Below are 5842 nucleotides of genomic sequence, written 5' to 3'. Positions count from 1 at the left end.
TGCAAAGCCTTTGCAGTGTTATTGGATCTGTTCCCGGTAGGCACTACCACCAACAGTCTGGGACTCGGGCTGCGGTTTATCCAGCTGTTCCCGTCACACAGTCTGCCATAGACAGTTTAGGGTTAGATGCATGCACGCACCACTCAGAGATTTGCCCAGGAATTCATGAATAACTTTCTGGGGTTGCTTTTTCCAGCTTCTGCCTCTTCACAATCTCTCAGATACTTTCATGTTTCCTGGGTATCTCTTTTTCAGTCCTCTGGGTTCAGAAAACGAAAGCTTTATTTATCCAGCTCTGCCATGCATGGGGCTGAGGCAGAAGGAAACGGAGAACAAAAAACAGAGGTGCTATTTCTCACACTTGCTCTGAGTGTTAGCAGTCCCCTTTCCTGTTCCTCAAATGGGAGCAAGGGGGCACATCCTAGAGCATTCTCGGCACCAATGACCATTCCAGTTTCCAGCTGTGCCGCAGCTAGGTTGGGGGCTACTGGAAGGAAAAGAAGTGTTTGATGGTAATTCAAACTATCTTCTTTTCCCCCCAATCTATCACTTCTTTCTCAGAGTCCTCATAGATGATTCATGCATTCTGTCTACATTTTATAGCTGCATTTAGTGGGAGAGACAGGGTGGAGTGTACTTTTCTATCTCACTGGAACCAGAATTCCTTCATCTGCTTTGTCTTTTAGACATTTGTTGACAGCTGACACATTCATCTATACGTGCTTCTTTTCAGTTCTCTTTGTCTTCATAAACTTACACTTTGGTTTTATTTTATTTTTTTACAATTTTAGTATGATCTTAAGAGAGAGAAGAGATGGTCAGTTCTCTTTCTTTCCTTTCATGAAATCTAATAAAATTGTGCCTTGTGAAAATTTTGATTGTTTTTTCTTGCTTTTCTTGGTTAGTATGATTGTTGCCTTCTTAGTTCCATTTTAAGCTTTTGGTTGGGTTTTTGTTGTTGGTTGGTTGGTAGTGGGCTATTATCAGATAGAAGAATGAATTTTAAGAGAATTGATTGGAAATCTGGTGTTTTGTTTTTTCAACTTGTTAGTTTGAAATAGAGCTTTTCTCCAATTTTAGAAGATATACATATGTATATATATATATCTGATAACCAGTAAAGAAGACATTCAGATTTCCCCCTTTCTTTATGTTAGCTAAATATAAGTATTTTGATTTGTTCATATCATGATAAAAACACTTTACAGCTGGACATTGCTTTCATACCTTAACATTAGTTCTTTAGTTAGATTTGATAATTGCAGGTTTTCCTTCTTATGCATCAACATCTGCCATGTTTTTGTGTTTTTTTTTTTAAATAATTCTTTTTCTTTCATTTTCTTTGGGATTTTTGTTACCTTTCTTTACTAATTATTTAACCATTTTGCAGAGTATCTGTGGAACTGTGAAGTTTTTGCTGAAGAGAAATACCCGTTCTAGTTTCTAGACTCGCAATTAGCCAAAATAGCTCGTTTGAAAATATTTTTATCTTCCCTTGTTTCTTTTATTTTAACTTACTGACCTCATGAGATAAAGGAGAAACTGAAGCTTGGAACTAGATTTTTATCCACGGGTACCCTGCTTTTAACTCTCACTTTTTTATTAACAAAGCTAATGTGAAAGCGAAGTGTTTTCTGTTGCCAATTTAACTTCTTTAATTAAAAATGAAAGTTATAAGGTAAGAGTGCCATGGGTGAAGTTCTAATGTCATCAGAATGGGGGAAATGGGTTTAAAATTGAAACTGTTAGCGTGGTGGTGGTTCTACAGCACAGCATCAGGAGTTCTGACACTTGATTTAATGAAAAATGGATCCTGATGCCTTAAACTCTTCTAGTATTACCTTTAAAAAATTACAAAACCATAAAGAGGCATGACTATGAGAAAAGCGCTGATGAAAGCCGAGGGTGCCCTGGGAAGGTGGGAGTTTGAAAGATTAAAGCGTGAACACTCGGGGTTTCAAACTCTAAAGGGATGTGTATTCCCGTTCCTAAACGAGGTCAGGCAAAGCAGAATTCCTCCTCACTTTCACCCACCTCGTACAGTTGCCGAGTGTCTGAAACAAACACAGTTCTGGAATGTGCTGAACCTGATTATCACACAATCCCGGCGAGAAACCCTGGTTTACGGTCTTCGTGCCAGCTGGAGTGGCTTTAGGAGTTAATTTTTTTTTCCCCTGAGTAAAAAGCAAAGTACTCAGAAGCCTGTTTTGTTTTTTTTTTTTAATGGAGGGTATTAAGACCCTCCTCTCCAATTTCCAATTATATCGGAAATTGTCTTTTCAAACAATAGCTTCCCATTCATGAAGACCTCAACCCATTGGGATGAGTGTACCTGTCATGCCTGAGCCGTCCAGTGGGTAGAATTTCTACCATTTTGTAGGATTCTGTTCTTTTCCCCCAGAAAAAGCCAAATGCTATAACCAGACATGTCATTTTACAAAATATTAATAGATTTTCCCAATATCAGTGTTATACACAGATGTATTTCAGGCATACTAAATGTTACATCTACAAAGACTTTAACAGAAATATGTCCTTGGCTCAGGCCTCACAGTCAAAGTGTAATAGTAAAGCTAAATTAATTTCATGGTAATTTATCATCCCTAAAATTTAAAGTGGGAGGAGGCGAAGGGGCTTTCAGTCAACTACCTTCTGACAAGAACTGAAAGCTGAGATTTAGTGAAAACAAACCCAGGGGTGGTATATCTGTGTACACTTATCAGGCACCTCCCCCTGCCCCCACCCCAAAGCCCACAGGTCGGTCCTTCTTGACATACTTGATCAAGTCTGTAGACGTTGAGTCTCAACAACACAGACGCTTTGAGGGAGATTTGATTTTCAGATGAAGCAACTATGGCTGACAGAGAGGGCCTTTCAAGAGCCTCAGCCACCAGCTGGAATGGCTGCCCAGGGCAAGCAGGACTCCTGCACCCCGCTGGCCTTCAGGGCCCAGAAAGCTAGGGGCACCACCCTCCCTCCCAAATCAGACCCCTGTGCTCAGCCTGCTGTGTGACAGGGAAGGGGCTCTGGGGCCGCTCTGTCCTCGGCTTCACAGAGCAGACGAGGCTGCCCACAAAGACAGGGAGCAGACTGCAGTCCTTGCATGGGTTTCTGAGTCACTGGCCTTTCAAGGTTGCCCTCGTTGTTCACTCTATTACATCATAGACTGACCTGGTGGGGAATTCTTCCTCTTGATACCACCTTCCAGGGATGGCTGGAAAATGATCTCCAACCCTTTCACCTGGAAATCTCCGAAGAGGACACACAGGTCCTGTGGACGTTCTGTTATGTTTTCAGTAGCTTTGCAGATGTGTTCATGAGTGTGTTTTTCCGGTACTGTGCTTGTCTTCATTTTCCCCAAGTGATTCATTAGTATTTTTCCTGTTGGAGAGGGTTATCATTAAATATCCAAATTAATAGTCAAGGAAGCATCCAAATTTAGGGCAGTGTTTTTTGTTTTTGTTTTTTTTTTCCTATCGGAAATTGGGTTAGTTGCTTTCTTTCCTAACAAAACCTCATTTCGCTGGATTTTTAATTTTTTTATATGTTTCTGAGATAGCTTTATTGTTTTTATCTGTTTATAAAAGGAAATATATACTCCTTGCAAAATCTTAAGAAAGTCCTGAGAAATATAAAGAGGTTAGCAAAGGCTACCCATAATTCTACTTCCTGGAGACAATCTTTTTGCCCATTTAATTTAAATCCCTTTTTAGGTAACTAGAAATAGAGCTATGTGTGTGGTCCATAACTGTACTCTTCTTAGAACTCTCCAATCCCTTGTCCCTCCTCCTCCCCCAATACCGCACTGACTTGGCCCTACTTTAATTATATGACCACAAACTTCAAGCGAGTCCTTAGCACAGCTCAGCAGCCGAATCCACTTCCCCAGCTGGGTTTCGCTGCCACTCTCCAAGACCACTGAGTTATGCCTTCTTTTCTCTTCAACACTCTTTCCCTTCCTCAAGTTCAGATGATGACCTCGTTTCTTACTTCTCCTAACTCCCCTCTTTTCAATTTATTCTTCTGCCCACCCATTTCATGCAGCAAAGCAAGGAGGTTCAGGGGAATGGCAAGAAGTCGGGTGAGATGAACAAGGAGCGGATCTGGTGGGGCAGATCTCGTGGTAACGGAGAGAATCTGGTGCAGATCGTCTAAGAAGGAAAAGCTAGCATGTGCGTTGCTACATCAGAAGCTGGGTGTTTGGTGGGGAGGGTCCAGCCACTGTAGGCATGACTGGGGGCAGGCACTGGTAGCAGTCAGTCATGGGGCAGCTGGGGTTTCCTCTCTGGGGAGAGGGGGAGCCCCTGTTAGTACGGTGCCAAGAGCTCCTTCTTCTGCAAATGGTGAAGCTTCTCCCCTCCCATCAGAACTCCACACTGGTGGCAGTGTCCACATTCAGGTCCCTCTGATGGTGGTCTCTGCCATTGTTCTCTGTCGAAGTGGGTGTGTTTTGGCTTTAGCGTAGTTATTCTTCATTCTGTCTGTTTAAAATGTGTTGCTAATAAATATAGATTAGAACCAGGCACATTTTTTCTTTTGAAAGATCAAGTCAAATATCTTTGGTGATTAAAAAAAAATTTTTTTTTTTTACTAAGATATAACTGACATCAACATTATATTAGTTTCAGGTGTACAACATAATGATTTGATATTTGTCTCTATTGTGAAATGGTCACCACCATTAATCTAATTAACATCTGTCACCATGCACAGCTACAGAATTTCTTTTTCTTGTGATGAGAACTTTTAAGACCTACTCTTTTAGCAACTTTCAAATATGCAATACAGTATTATTAACTATAGTTGCCATGCTGCTGTATTTATTTTATAATGACTTATTTGTTTTGCAACTAGAAGTTTTTCCTTTTGACCCACTTGACCCAGTTCCCTCACCCCCCCTACTTCCTTCTCTGGCAACCACCAATCTGCTGTCTATATCTAGGCTTTTTTTGTTTGTTTGTTTGTTTTAGATTCCACATATAAATGAGATCAGAGGTCATATGCTATTTGCTTTATTGTGTGACTTCTTTCACTTAGCAGAATGACTTCAAGGTCCATCCATGTGTCACACATGGGAAGATTTCATCCTTTTTAGTGGCTGAATAGTATTCCATTGTATATATATGCCTCATCTTCTTTATCTGTTCATCCACTGATGGACATTTAGGCTGTTTCCATATCTTGGCCATTGTAAATAGTGCTGCGTTGAACATGGGGGTGCAGATATTTTTTCGAGGTAGTGTTTTCGTTTTCTTGGGATAAATGCCCAGAAGTGGAATTGCTGGATTATAGTTCTATTTTTAAGTTTTTGAGGAACCTCCATACTCTTTTCTGTGGCAGCCTCACCCCGTGCACAAGGCTTCCCTTTTCTCCACATCCTTGCCAGCACTTGTTATTTCTTGTATTTTCAAGTCAGATATTTTTAATTTTTATTTTCTTCTTCACATAGCTCTTTAGGCCCTAAGCATGTCAGCACATGCTAAACATCACAGAGGGAGGGTCCCTACCCCATGTTGCTGGCATATTGCTGTCCTAGTCGGGTAAAGATCTGTTAGCAATTAAGGATTGATCTCATTGTCCAAGAGATTTGGGGACTGAACGCTTGGCACCACAAGATATTTTGGGATCCAGGAAGTGGGAAATGTGCATCACGCACATTTCTTTCTCTGCTTTATAGCGGCTGCTTCTCTGTTAGATGAGTTGGCCTCCTGGAAAGAAAAGATTTGGGGGCCTGGAATCCCACAGAAGGCCTGAGGGGTGTGTGGGGGGGACTGAGTGTACAGGATCTTAAATACTTAAAAAAGAATAGAAACTTATTTTTAAACTTAAGAGTTACAATATT

Source organism: Ursus maritimus, unplaced genomic scaffold (genome assembly GCF_017311325.1).
Source record: "Ursus maritimus isolate PB19 unplaced genomic scaffold, ASM1731132v1 scaffold_19, whole genome shotgun sequence".
Taxonomy (NCBI): Eukaryota; Metazoa; Chordata; class Mammalia; order Carnivora; family Ursidae; genus Ursus; species Ursus maritimus.
The sequence above is the reverse complement of the archived record's forward strand: the minus strand, read 5'-3'. Positions refer to the sequence as shown.